Source organism: Dermacentor andersoni, chromosome 10 (assembly GCF_023375885.2).
Source record: "Dermacentor andersoni chromosome 10, qqDerAnde1_hic_scaffold, whole genome shotgun sequence".
Taxonomy (NCBI): Eukaryota; Metazoa; Arthropoda; class Arachnida; order Ixodida; family Ixodidae; genus Dermacentor; species Dermacentor andersoni.
In genome coordinates, this window is record NC_092823.1 from 94530111 (window position 1) to 94545253 (window position 15143).

The window sequence follows — 15143 nt, forward strand, 5'->3', positions numbered from 1 at the left end:
ATTTCTTCTCTTCGGGGTACTTGACTTGTTGTGATGTTTACAACATCTTTTTTTTTTCGTGTGTAAAGGTTCTTGCGGGAATGAAGAACTGTGTTGCTAGCCTATCTACAAACGTCACAGGAAAAAACATTTACAATAAGGTAAATAGGAACGTCACAGATTGACGTTCGTACAACTGAACGGGAACTAACGGCAAAGAAGCGCTTTCGTTTTCTTTTTTTTTTTTGCAAGACAGGCGGTTTGTTTGTTGTATGGTAGGGTGTCTTGTGAACTACGGCTAAAAATTCGCTCCACTGCGCGTTTAGTGCAGGTAAAGGGATCTTGTACCCCCGGGTTTGTTGCGTATATCATAATTAGGTATAGAACAAAACGCCTGGTTAGCTCAGATGGTAGAGCGGCTGCCCCGGAAAGGCGGTGATCCTGGGTTCGAGTCCCGGCCAGGACGTGTTTTTCTTCAACTATGAAGCCTTTCTTTCGAGGAACCCGTATGGGTTTCCTTTGAAGCAATTGCTACGAACGGGTGGATGTCTGATTTTCCCTTTATTCATTACTTTTCTCCACCTTGCGGGTTTCCGCAGAACTACTACGTCAAAAGAAAAAAAAAAGACAAACATGGCGTTCGAAGTGTAAAGGGACACTAAGCGTAATTTGTTAATTTTATTTTATATTTATGGTATTAGAAGAAATTTCTCTCGCGAATGTTTCGGCATATATTTCCCACTTTTCTAGTGCTTAAAGTATTAAAATCACTCTTTCTTTTTACGGTTGCATATTTTAGCGGAAAAATAAAGAAATGCCCAATGTTGTAGCGTTTTTACGCGGAAAAGAAAAAAATAAGGAGCGGTACATTTTTTCTAATCCAAGATATTTTACCGCGGAAGCTGTTACCACGGAGTGCCATATGAACAGTGGAACTAGTAAGAAATAGGTTTGAAAGTATAGCACACGGAAATGTGAATTAACTATGGGAGAAAAGTAAATTTTGAGAGCATGCGTGGACTTAAACGCAACAACACATTTTATTGTGACACGTCTGTAAGGCTGACTAATGGGGTCATTTGCCAAAAACTACGCATGAGAAGAAAAAAAGATGTCGAGCTATCGCTTATACTCTTGCAATGGTAACACAAATTGTGATGGAATTCACTGCCGTTATGTTTAAAACGAAGCCATTATTTGATCATGCATGTGTTGCGTGTTGCGATAGCGTGATTGAGAAGCCACGCATGACGCAATTGGTGTTCAAGTCAGCCTTCAGCCTGTCGTTCGGTCTTCAGAGAGGCATAGCTCGGCGGTACGTCTGTCGATCAAAGAAGGAGCGGTCGCGTTTTAGAGCTCACTCTGCCATGCTCTGTATAAAGCATAAAACTCCAACCATAGCTAATCGGTAGTGATTAGGTCTACAATTTCGCATGTCCTTCGGAGAAATTCACGCAACGTTGGTTTTCACGCATTTGTGATCTACGGGCAAGGTGCAGATATGGTCTGAGGAGACTGTTGCAGCAAGCGGGATAGCTTCCAATTCGCGAACATATAGTTTGACCACGACGGGCGAACTACGAATAGGGAGTGAGCGCTATCGCTAATTGCACCGCCACGCCCAAAATCATTATGGTAAATTAGAAATGAAGTTTGTAATGCAAGAATAGACGTCATGCGATTTTGTTTCCTATAGTAGTGCAGGAAAAAGGTTCCCAGTCATTTCACTGTAGGCTAAAGAGGACGAAGGCGAAAACCTCTGCTCTCACGAGACATAAATTACATGACATTCTCATGTGAATGACTTGTTCCTTCCTCTTACTTAGCTTCTTTCACCAAAGGTCGTGGGTTATAGTGACCTAATTACCTGTACATTATCTAACAGCTCCTTGATGAACTTCGCCCTAATCAGCACCGGTGTTCGTGGGTTGAATTCTCAACAATGATTGCGGGTTCGACCATGCACGGTGGCACCATCAATATTGGTCCCATGGAATCTTACTCGCATCAAAGGTCGAGGCTGTGACCCCACCCAAAGAGCGTGGATACAAGTGACTTATTCAACATTGCCTTGATTAACACGAATACTCCTTGGCTCGACTTCTATCAACTATTGTAGGTTTGAGTCCTGCCAATGGTCCAGGGTGGCAACATTTGGCCCCATAACGCCGGACGGTGAATTTTTCTACAACGGTGGACATCCACGTTTTCTAACCTTCGCCTTCAAACCGTTACCCGGTCCTGCCTATGTCGCGAGCGCAGATGGCATTATTGTTGTGCCATGCATGACGCAATCGGAGTCGAATACGGGCTCCCAAGTGGCGATCATCACTACGTTTGTAAATTCGAGCAGGAATGGTCGTCTTAGAGAGAGCTTCCTAAGCCATAGCAGGTATAATTTACCAAAGTCATACTGGTACACATCAGGTATTCACATGCCCAATATTGAAAGTCAGCTTATAGCCGCGTGCTTGGAGGGAGACAGAGCGGGCCGCGTGTTAACCTAATAATGTGCAGGTTAAAAACTGAGGGGCGATGCAGGTGAGCGCGTGCCTCTACCTCTACGACGGCCTTAAATGTGCATGGCTGTCAATGTGGCTGAGCGCGCGCCCGGTGTCGTGCCTTCAAAGGAATGTGAGGCTGGTGTCTTTTCTATTACGTTTTATTCCTCTTACCCGCATTCCCCAGCACAGGATAGGCAGTCCGTGTGAGAAGTGGCTAAGGTTCCGGTTTTTCCACCTATGCCTACGTGCTACTCGTTCCTCCTCAGGCGTGTTTAAACGCTGGGCGGAATGAGTAGACTGGTCGCTTCACAAGGAGGTTGGGTTGGAGGTTGGGTTATCTCTAATGTTAGACTCGCATGGAAGCTAGAGCCAGCCCAAAGCGTTCGCTATTCAAAGCTACCGGTCTTCGTCATACCGACGTTGTGACAGCGAGTGTGCGGGGTCATCAATTTAGCTCTGTTGATATTTGCCTGAGCTCACGTGACGCGTTGCGTGTTAATGTATTTGTAAACGGAAGTTTAGTGCAATTTATACTGGCGATGGCAATATGAACCTTACTCAGTGTTTTTGTCCGATAACTCGCTATCACTGGCTCTCTTTTGTAGCGTAGCCACGACATTTTTTTTTTACCAGTACAAGTTCGTTTTCACTGAATGCATCAAAGCAGCAATGCTTATCATGCAGGAGGCTTCAGTGGCACGAAACTCTGCTGGGTGCACACCAACATTTAGTGCAATTACTCCCTTTTCACTCCTACATCCCATCGAGTCAATCTTTTTTCTTGCTTTAGTAGTTATTCTCGAACCACAATGCGCTATTAGCAATGAGAATCCAATGGTTTATGATTTTCGGCTGATTCTTTTGTCGGTAGAACATTTTCTACGGCATACAGTAAGCAGGGGCCTATGACAGCCGCCACAGTACAGGGCACTTTATTTTTTTTTTACTGCTGACTGTTCTATGAGAACCCGCAATAAATATGCATCAGTAAGTTCACCCCTCGGAAATGGGATAACCTTAGCAGGGAATTCCACTCGAGGCTTTGTGTTCCGCACGAAGCAATTATTAATTAGCCCTTATCACAGATTTTAACCTATTTAGAGAGAAATGCAGCCTTCTTCTGTCCGGTACGCTGCACTGGCATTATTAAAGAATCGAAGAAACATAGGCCACGTTCAAACATGACTGTTGCGGAGTGCAACGCATTAAAGATGCCACTGGGTTACCAAGAGGCAAGCTTGGACGTCGTTGCACTTGACTTGCATTTCGTACTAAAATATAAGAGAACGCGATTCTCGGCACAATTTATAATTTGCAAAACGAGAAACTCCTGGTAAAATTTAAAGAAATAGTAGCTACGTGTTTTTCTAAATTTCATCTCTTTCTTAGCCAGCCGAGTGTTCACCAGTTTGTTGTAATATTTGGCGTTCTTCAATTTGCCAAGGTTTTGCGCAAGCCTTGACGATAGCGGCACCTAAGAGAGTGTAGATATTGCCGCATGTTCAGGAAATCGCGAAATATGTGTAGATTAAGTATGCGAAGCAGATTTCTGACTGAAAGCTGATCAACAAGGCGCCTAAAGTATTACCTAATAGAACAACTTTCGAGCTCGTTGTTCAAAAGCCAACTTTGCTATTTCTTTTATTATTTCCATGCATAAATTATGATTTACTTTATTTTTGCTCTTTTTGTATCCGTGTGGGATAGAGAATATATGAATTTTTGAATTTTTGTACGAGAATTCACAGTTCTTTAAAGCCGTGATGTACTGCCGCTGCAAGAATATGGTGTTGAGATTTGTCTTAGGAATGAGTTTTTGTTTGGAAAGTCAAGAAAGGCTCCCGTTCATAAGATTATGTTCTCTCTCATATAAGAATATTTTGTTATAAAAACAATACCCAGGTTCCTCCAAGCTATGTCTCATCTGAAGCACTCCTGTGTGCCTTTTTGAAGATAAGTGTCATGTTCTAAACAAACAAGCAATAAAGTAACATAGAACGGGAAAAACAAGATGAAAATGTAAACAGCAACAAGCGGCATTCTAAGGAAGTATTTTTATTATACTTTTTAAGGACGTTGGACCCCTTTTCACAACAATGACGTAGGTAGTGTTGACGTTCAGATCACCTAGCAGTGTGACGTAGGCTGCCTCTGACGTTTCACAGGAAAAACAAAATGAAAGATAAACTCTTGCAAGGCGGATTCTAAACAAAGCAATATTTTTATCATATCTTTAAAGGATGTTAAACATTTTTCTGTGACAATGATGGAGGTAGTGTGCTGACGCACGTATGACCCAGCAGTGCGGCTTCTGCCATCTCTGAAACTCTCATGGATGATGTGGCTTGCCCTCGCGTGAATTTTCCAGCATCCTTAACCCATAGCTTGTACCTGCTGCAGTTCATCTGATAAGAAGCTAGAATAACGTGAAAGATTTGCATTAGGTTTCGGTCTTTCGTGAAATTGAATTTAGCGCAGTTATTTGTCTCTTTTCTGACAGCTTTCCATACGCAATGATATAGCCATTACAACTTCATATACAAGGTAGACAGGATACCGTTAGACAGGTTACCAGTAAGCTATTGCAGGAGCCGAAAGATCTGATCAAGAAACGCCATTGTATGAAAGCCTCTAGCCCTACAGCTGGAATAGAACTGGCATAACTTTCAAAGTTAATCAACAAGCGTAAGACAGCTGACATAAGGAACTATAATATGGATAGAATTGAACATGCTTTCAGGAACGGAGGAAGCCTAAAAGCAGTGAAGGAGAAGCTAGGAATAGGCAAGAATCAGATGTGTGCTTTAAGAGACAAAGCCGGCAACATCATTACTAATATGGATGAGATAGTTCAAGTGGCTGAGGAGTTCTATAGAGATTTATACAGTACCTGTGGCACCCACGAAGATACTGTGAGAGAGAATAGCCTAAAGGAATTTGAAATCCCACAAGTAACGCCTGAAGAAGTAAAGAACGCCTTGGGAGCTATGCAACAGGGGAAGGCAGCTGGGGAGGTTCAGGTAACAGCAGATTTGCTGAAGGATGGTGGGCACATTGTTCTAGAAAAACTGGCCACCCTGTATGCACAATGTCTAATGACCTCGCGCTAGCGTACCGGAATCTTGGAAGAACGCTAACATAATCCTAGTCTATAAGAAAGGGGACGCCAAAGACCTGAAAACGTATAGACCGATCAGCTTACTGTCCGTTGCCTACAAAGTATTTACTAAGGTAATCGCAAATAGAATCAAGAATACCTTAGACTTCTGTGAACCAAAGGACCAGGCAGGATTCCGTAAAGGCTACTCAACAATAGACCATATTCACACTATCAATATAACGAAGCTTTATATATAGCTTTCATTGATTACGAAAAAGCGTTTGATTCAGTCGAAACGTCAGCAGTCATGGAGGCATTAAGGAATCAGGGGGTATACGAGCCATATGTAAAAATACTGAAAGATATCTATAGCAGCTCCACAGCCACCGTAGTCTTCCATAAAGAAAGCAACAAAATCCCGATAACGAAATGCGTCAGGAAGGGAGATACGATATCTCCAATGCTATTCACAGTGGGTTTACAGGAGGTATTCAGAGACCTGTAATGGGAAGAATTGGGGATAAGAGGTGATGGAGAATACCTTAGTAACTTGTGATTCGCTGATGATATTGCCTTGCTTAGTAACTCAGGGGACCAATTGCAATGCATGCTCACTGACCTAGATAGGCAAAGCAGGAGGGTGGGTCTAAAAATTAATCTGCGGAAAACTAAAGTATTGGTTAACAGTCTCGGAAGAGAACAGCAGTTTACGATAGGTAGCGAGGCACTGGAAGTGGTAAGGGAATACATCTACTTAGGGCAGGTAGTGATCGCGGATGCGGATCATGAGACTGAAATAATCAGAAGAATAAGAATTGGCTGGGGTGCGTTTGCCAGGGATTCTCAGATCATGAACAGCAGGTTGCCATTATCCCTCAAGAGAAAAGTGTATAACAGCTGTGTCTTACCAGTACTCACGTACGGGGCAGAAACCTGGAGGCTTACGAAAAGGGTTCTACTTAAATTGAGGACTACGCAACGGGCTATGGAAAGAAGAATGATGGGTGTAACGTTAAGGGATAAGAAAATAGCAGATTGGGTGAGGGAACAAACGCGAGTAAATGACATCATAGTTGAAATCAAGAAAAAGAAATGGGCATAGGCAGGACATTTAATGAGGAGAGAAGATAACTGATGGTCATTAAGGGCTACGGACTGGATTCCAAGGGAGGGCAATCGTAGCAGGGGGCGGCAGAAAGTTAGGTGGGCGGATGAGATTAAGAAGTTTGCAGGGATAATATGGCCACAATTAGTACATGACAGGGGTTGCTGGAGAAGTATGGGACAAGCCTTTGCCCTGCAGTGGGCGGAACGAGGCTGATGATGATGATAATGATGATACAAGATAGAACATTCTACCTTATATGTAGCTCGTACGAATCATGATTCTTACTAGCTTTTTTACGGGCTTAGCTTTACTGAGTGCAATTCTCCTTCCCAACTGGAAATATGACGTGTATTCAGCAGTTGAGAAATCCTGTGAGTACGCTTTGGCCTGCCGCAATTTCTCCGGATTCTTTCACGGTAATAGGTGGTATGTCCAGAACTATAGGTACGCTGTTTCCCTAAATAAGCTTGATGGAGTGCATTCTGGTGACCTCTCCGAGCATTTTATCGCATATTATAGATTCTTTACGCTTCAACGTGCACGCTGTGAACTCTGCCACTCGCATTCGCGAAGCTGAGCGCGTCGCTGTGTCCAAGTTTTTGAGATAGACATTTCCCGACTCAACTTTTACAATACAATACAATACAATACAATACAATACAATACAATACAATACAATAGAACACAATACAATGCAATGTTTATTGTGCATAACGAAAACAAAGTACATATAGCAGGCCTACCAAACCATCAGAGGGCTGGACTGGCAGTGCTGACAGTCAGATCACAGAAAATTGCACAGGGTTAATAGCGGAGTAAGCTATTAGCGGGCCTGAGCAAAATGTTGAACAGTTATACAAAATTTTACATTAAACATCGACGATTCTAAGTAGTTTCTTAATCCCACGTCTTGTGTTTGCTTCTAACACAGGCGTTGGAACTTTATTAACTATGGCTGGAACATGGTATTACCGCGTTCTCCTTCCGTACTTTGTCGCAGTCTTGGGGATGACGTAGGGTTCCTTCGGTCTTAAGGATCGGACAGGCGTATATTTTGTTTTAAAATCATTATTCCAGAAAATTGTAATTACTACACTTCCGACAATCAGGGAAGTGAAGTTTGGCAAATTCAACAACCTAATGACGTCTGCATCTTGCTTTGGAGATAAATCGTAAGCCACTGTTGACAGCAGTGAACGTAAAATTGAATTAATTCTTGAGCTCCACCTAAGAGTACAATGGCCATACACAGTCAAGCCATAACGTAGCACACTGTAGACTAAAGCATGGACAATAATTTTTCGAACGGAGATTGGCATAAGACATCGAATATAGTATAATACACAGGAGACCGCGCGCAGCCTTTTTGAGAGGTGGGATAATTGCGAGTTCCATAAAAGATCACAGTCAAAAAGCAACCCAAAATACTTAACAGAAGATTTATTTTTAACAGGTTGACATGTACATTCATAACAGTCCGATGTGTGTAAGAATAATGATGTCGTAGGCAGGATTTTTTTCGTGGGGTTATGGAAACAGACAAGACGCGTTTTAGAGGGGTTGATGCTTATTAAATTAACCGCAAACTAGTCCATAGCTTTAGTTGCCTCATTCTGTAAGGAGCTGATTGCATCAGAGTAATTAGTTGCACAGAATACAAGAAGAGTATCAGCGGCATATTGATATATATAATTACCTACTACATTGGACAAATCATTCACATAAATGTTAAAAAGCAAGGGGCTTAATACTGAGCTCTGCGGGACTCCAGAATGAATACCGGTAAAAACACAAACTATTTCCCACCTTTACACACTGTCGTCTGTCCTACAGAAAGTTAATAAATTCAAGAATGAACCACGAAGGCCTAGGAGAGACAGTTTCTGTAACAAAATGTTATGCCAAACACTGTCAAATGCCTTAGAGGCATCCATAAAGAGGGCACATGCTACCCGGTTACGGCCTAGTGTCAAGTTTAAAAGATCGGTGAAAGCTTCCAAACGTGTTTGTGCACCCTTCCCCTGTACAAATCCATACTGATGTGATGATAATACACTATGCTTATCTAGAAACTGTGTTACCGTAAGAGCCACATGTTTTTCTAATATTTGAGCTATACAAGGAATTATCGAAATCGGTCTGTAATTTTCAATACTATTGCGTGGACCTTGCTTATGAAATGGAATTACAATTGCAGTTTTCATATCAACTGGAATCACATTTTAAAAGCCTTTGCAAAGTTTTGCAGCATGGATACACTCAGTTTCAGTTCCAGCTGTGCTAGCTTATCTTTCACCAGCTTTATCGGCCTCTACTCGATCTAGAGTTCCGCTCTATGCTTCTCAAACGGCTTCACTAGCCTATCTGTCATCGGTGGACTAGTCGTGACCTAGCATACCTAAGTCTAGTCCTCAAAGCCTAGCCGCAACAATAGAACATGCACTGCGCTCATAAAGCCTTCCCCATTAGCCTCGCCTACGGACTCTAAACAACGTTTCTTGCAACACGTACGGACGTTTGCACTTCGTAGAGCGACTGCCTGGGCTCCTCCTACCAAACCTTATCTTCTTATAACAAGGCGTCTTGTCAAAATCCCCTTACTTGTAGATAAAAAACTATTCAATATATACACTTATATGTTACCTATCTATGCGTCACAAAAAAAGGCGAAGAAACTGAAGCGCGGTAAAGCAAGCTCGATAGCTTCTTGAACCTAATATTCTTATAACCAACAGACGCAAAGAGCGAGAGAGAAAGCGATAAAAAGAAACGTTTATTGTTCGAAGCACTGAGCCGAGCGAGGCCCGATATCATCCTTCTGCGGAAAGGCTCCTTAGGCCAAGAACCTTCTGGCTTCGACTGCCTTCTTAGCCCTGGCCACGAGTTTTTGTTAGTCTTCCAGGTCCCCGAGGGCGAGTTTGGCCTCCAACGTTTTGAATAGGTGGTGTTCGTTTGCTTGTTGTGCTCGTTTCGCATCCCTTTCCGGCTGCATTTTGCTGCCTTCCGGCCACTTGCATTCCAGGAGCAATTGAGGAAGAAATTAAATAAAACGCTCATCGCTTTTCGGCGCTTTGCTCAGCTTCGCTGAGAAGCCATGTCAAGTGGGCACATCTGTTTCCTTCGGCATCACTCGAGATATTGAAAGACTCAGGCACCCTGCGCTTTGTGGCGGAGGGACTGACAGGTATGTCAGATCGCACTTTCATGTGGCACACCAGATGGCGAGAGCGGTCTCACACTCTCAGCTCGTCTGGTTTACGGCGAATTACACTCGTTTTTATTAGATCCTTCCTTTCTGGCTCATTCCTGGGTGTTTTCCACAAGACGAGGTTTCAGTTGTACGATTTTTATTTTCCTACAACGTATACGTTTACCAAAAACACCCAAATTTTCTCAAATTGGTTACGAGACACTCAGGTCTCAGATATGCCGAATTCGTGTGAAGTCTGCTAAGAAGACGCTGCCGTCAAAATAGCTGCATAATATTAGCTTGAGTCACCACTCATGCCAAGATAGATCTTTGAGTGGAACCAATTCATGCCAGGCAGATTTCAATCACTTCTATATATGTATAATTATATTTGCGATAACAAATATATGGACTCTACAGGCGCAATTATGCCGTCGTTGGCGATGTCGGCGTCGCTGTGAGGTCTGCATAAAGCACGAGAGTGAGCAAATGGTCGCCGCGCGCCGTATGCTGTATGTGCAAGTGAACGCATGCGAGTGGGAGCCGGTGAACCCGCCTCAATTTCACTATTTAGCAGTGACTTCCATCATTCTGCAACAATGAGTTTGCAATATCAAGAGGAGGTAAACAAATCTGTTTTATTTTGCTCCTGTTATTCGGAAGCAAAGCTTTCAACGCCATAGTTGTAGCCTCGGCCCTATGTCACCAAAGTTGTGTTGTGTACATTGTGTTTTTGTTTGCTTGTTATTTCGGTTTTCTTCTTCGTATAGACTAATGCACCAACGTACACCAATGTATTGATTTGCATTGTTAACGAAATGCAGAATGTTGCATCATTTTTAATTTTGAGTGTGCTTATTGTTTTCTGCACTTCTAAGGATAGCTTGCACTCCTGCCTGCAGTTCCCGCGAGGGCCCTAAAAGTACTAGAAAATAAAAAAATATTTAAAAATAACAGGAGAACTAACGTGTCCTTTTAACTGTGTTTCCTGTTAACTAACAAAGACACATATTGAAGCTGCACACTTTGGCCTTCTTTTATAGAGCGATGTGAACCAAGATCACCTACATTGCACAAGGCCTGTTCACTCTGATGCATGACGAGATGTAACCTGGCCCGACTGCCACAGAATCTAATGGGGATACTTCCGAGTAAGCTGAGCTGATTTTGACGTAGCCGTTTTCGTCACGACCGTCTTGGCAATGGAAATTTCGGGCCTGGTAGCATGACGTCATGGCTCGGAGTGAACAGGTCTTGTCCTATCTGGGTGGTGTTGTGCGAACCCACTGCGACGTTCTTGTCTCTTATAGTGTAGGGAGGTCAGCTTAGCGGAAACAAGTACTACATGTTTTGACATGTTGAGAACAGAGTCGACTGGCTTTATTTTACAGTAAAAGCATGTTTGCCGAGTGGCTGTTGTGGTGCGCCTGTCGGGCCATCACCTCGATTCCAAGAAAGAACAGTGGGAGAATAAAACCCACCTTGAGGTCAGGCGAGGTAGTTAAATTTCCCAGAAAAAGGAGACAAAGTAAAGCGACGGACGGTGGATACAGAGGCTTCGCTCCTAGAATGCCGGGGATGCAGGTGTGAATGGCGGAAAGAATGACGCGGTAGTGTTCAAAATAGGCTCGGTTCATGCAGTCGCACGGCACTATCTCTTCTTTGCCGCCTACATCAATGTTGAAGGTTTACTCTGAACGCGAAACCACACGAAAGGTGCATTCATAAGAAGAAGTCAGTGGTCGCTTGATAGAGTCGCGCCGCAGAAAGATTAGATTATGGGGTTTTACGTGCCAAAACTACTTTCTGATTATGAGGCCCGCCGTAGTGGAGGGCCCCGGAAATTTCGACCACCTGGGGTTCTTTAGCGTGCACCTAAATCTAAGTACACGGGTGTTTTTGCATTTCGCCTCCATCGAAATGCGGCCGCCATGGCCGGGATTCGATCCCGCGACCTTGTGCTCAGTAGCCCAACACCATAGCCACTGAGCAACCACGGCGGGTCGCCGCAGAAAGACGTGGGTGGTTATCTCCATTGTCAGGAAGCTAAACACAGGCTGCGCGTGGGCGATACGTGACGTTGTAGGTTGAAGCTGGTCGAGCCAGGAATGTAGCCTGTCCAAGATCTATCCGGCCGCAGGCAGAATGCTTTGCCGGGTGCCGAAAAACTGGCCTAAAAGGCAGATTGCTGATCCATGGAGCATCTCCGATGCACTGACTGTAAGGTCATCCCTGATTGTTGTTCGCAGACGTAGTGCAGCGCGCTTGAGTGGCACGACACTCTACTGGGGACGCACCTACTTCAATTGCAATAGCTCCCTTTTCATTCCTCCATCTTACCGAGATACACTTCCTTCACCTGTACATTTTATGGCCGAACTCTAATATGCCATTTGCAAGAAGAATCCAATGTTTTATGATTGGCGGATAATTGTTTTGTCGGTAAAACATTTTCTACGTCGTAAAGTAAGAAACGGTCTATGAGTGCCACAGCAGTAGAGGGCGCTCTATTATTTTTACTGCCTACTGTTTTATGAACATCCGAAGTAAATATGCATCAATGAGTTCCCCCCTTGGAAATGTGGCAACGGCGGCAGGGTATTCCACTCGAGGCTTTGTGTTCGTCAGCACGAACCAATAATTAATTAGGACTTCTCTCACATTTTGATTCATTTAGATGAACATGTAGCCTTCCGCCTGGTACGCTACACATCTATTATAAAGAATCGCAGAAACATAGCCTGTGTTTAAACCGCTGGCTTGCGGGGTTCGACGCATAAAAAAATATGCCACGGCGTGCCTAACAGAAAAGATTGGACATAGTTGTTGTTTGCTTGTGCTTTGTAATAAAAAATATTGAACGCGTTTTTCGACAAAACTAGTTAATTAATGAAACAAGAAATCACTCGAAAATTAAAACTGAAAGTAGATGAGTGTTTTTTTCTAAATTTCATTTCTTTCTTCACCAGTCAAGTGTTGTATTCACCAGCTTCTGTTAATTAGTTCGCGTTCTTCCATTTTTGAACGTTTCGCGCCAGCCTTGACGACAGCGCGACTAAAGAGAGTGTACATTTTGCTGCACCTTGAGGAACTGACGAAATATGTGTGATCGCATTTCTGAGAGAACACTTGTCAACGAGCTACCTAAAGGACTGCCGAAAAGGCCCACTTTTGATCTTGCTGTTCAAAAGCCAACTTTGCCATTCCTTCTGTGTGTTGTCCTTCGAGAAATTTTAACTTACTTTAGTTTCGTTATTTTTGTATCGGTAAAGGTAGAGAAGATATAAAGCTTTTACTTTTTTATACGTGAATTTAGAATTTTTCATAGCCGCGATGTACTGCTGCTGCAAGAGTCTGGTTTCAATATTTGCCCAAAAGAGGAGCTCTTTGGTTGGAAAGTCAAGAAAGGCTCCTGGGTATGAAATTATTTTCTGTCTCATATCAAAATGTCGCAGTATAAAGCCATTACCCAGGACCCCCCAAGCTGTGACTTTTCTGAAATATTCCCGTGTGCCTATATGAAAATAACAGTGTCATGCTCTGAGCGAACAAGCAACAAAAATAACAGATAGAACGGGACAAAAAAGTTGCAATTTTTACAGCACGAAGCAGCGTTTTCAAGGAAATAATTTCGTCATACTTTTTAAGGACGTTCAACCTGTTTTGATGGGACTGACGAAGCTAGTGTGCTGACGCTCGGATCCCCCAGCAGTCTGACGTTTGCTGGCTGTGACCTCTCATGGGAAAAACAAAGTGCATTTTTAAACTCGAGCAAGCAGCATTCTTTATTAAAGCACAAATTTTTACCATACGTTTGAAGGTTCGTAAATATTTTCCGAGGAAAATGACGTAGGTAGTGTGCTGACGTAGGTATTACCCTGGAGGCGGTGTCCGCCATCTGAGAACATCGCGTGGATGATCTTTACATGGAAGTGATCTAGGAAGGAGCGGCAGAAAGTGAATGATATGGTTGAACCTTTGCGTAAACCCTTCACTGCAAAATTGCCCAACGCTCACCACCGTGGGCTAATAAATTATTCAACAATATGGAAATGAAAGAAGGGAGCATAGTTTTACACCTATAAAATAAGAAATGTAAAGTAAGAAAAGGGCGCATTTGAGGAAAAGCTAGAAGACCAAGAAACATTGGCATTTCCTTTAAAAGCTTTGTGAAATTGAATTGAACGCAATTATTTGTTTCTTTTGTTACAGCTAGTCGTACACAATGATACACTCTTTAGAATTTCATGCACAAGGTAGAACATTCTACTTTATAAATCTTACTTTATTTTTCCATCCTAATCCTTACTAGCACATACGGGCTCAGAACACTATCTTTATCGCTGCCGAATTCATTTTCATAGGACTGTGTGACACATAGTATGTGCGCGCAACAGTGTTAGGCATTTCTATGCGATAGAATTATAGGAGAATTTCATTTACTCTATAGGTGTCTGTGGAAAGAAACACTAGGTGTATGAGCTCAATTGTGCGCCTCAGAGTGTGACCGATATTAAAAGTTTGTAAGTGGTATAAGCTATTGTAAGGTCACTTTCATAAATTAGTGGGCAAGGTCATCTGTCACGCACGTACGGAGCTTAGTCACTACGTCATCTGCCGGACCGGCTGTGTCTTACGATAACCTTAAGGCACCTGCACTTTTTATTCTATTGTTCTGTATTTATTCCTTTGTTCACTCACTGACTCATGCTGATACACAAAATGATCTTCACACGGAAGTGATCTAGGAAGGAGTGGCAGAAAGGGAACCATATGCTTGAAAATTTCCGTAAACCCGTCAACTGCAAAACCGCCGAACACTCACCACCATGGGCTAATACATTGTTCAGCAATATAGAAACTCAGATGGGGGCGAAATGCGAAAACGCCCGTGTACTTAGATTTAGGTGCACGTTAAAGAACCCCAGGTGGACGAAATTTCCGGATTCCTCCACTACACCGTGCCTCATAATCAGAAAGTGGTTTTGGAACGAATGCCGCATTTTAACGATATAGAAATGAAAGAATAGCGCATAGTTTTACACTTCTAAAATAACAAAATTAAAGTAAGAAAAGGGCAGATCTACGCAGCCTTTACATGCTACTCGTAGAAGCAATATTACAATACCTTGTTCGTAGCAATAGCGTCATAAACACTTCGAAAGTACAAGAAATCTGGAAGCAGACTATGAGGTAGAAATTTAACATTGCAACCCTTTAACATCGCACATCGCACATCGCACCCATGTAACACCATCCTGC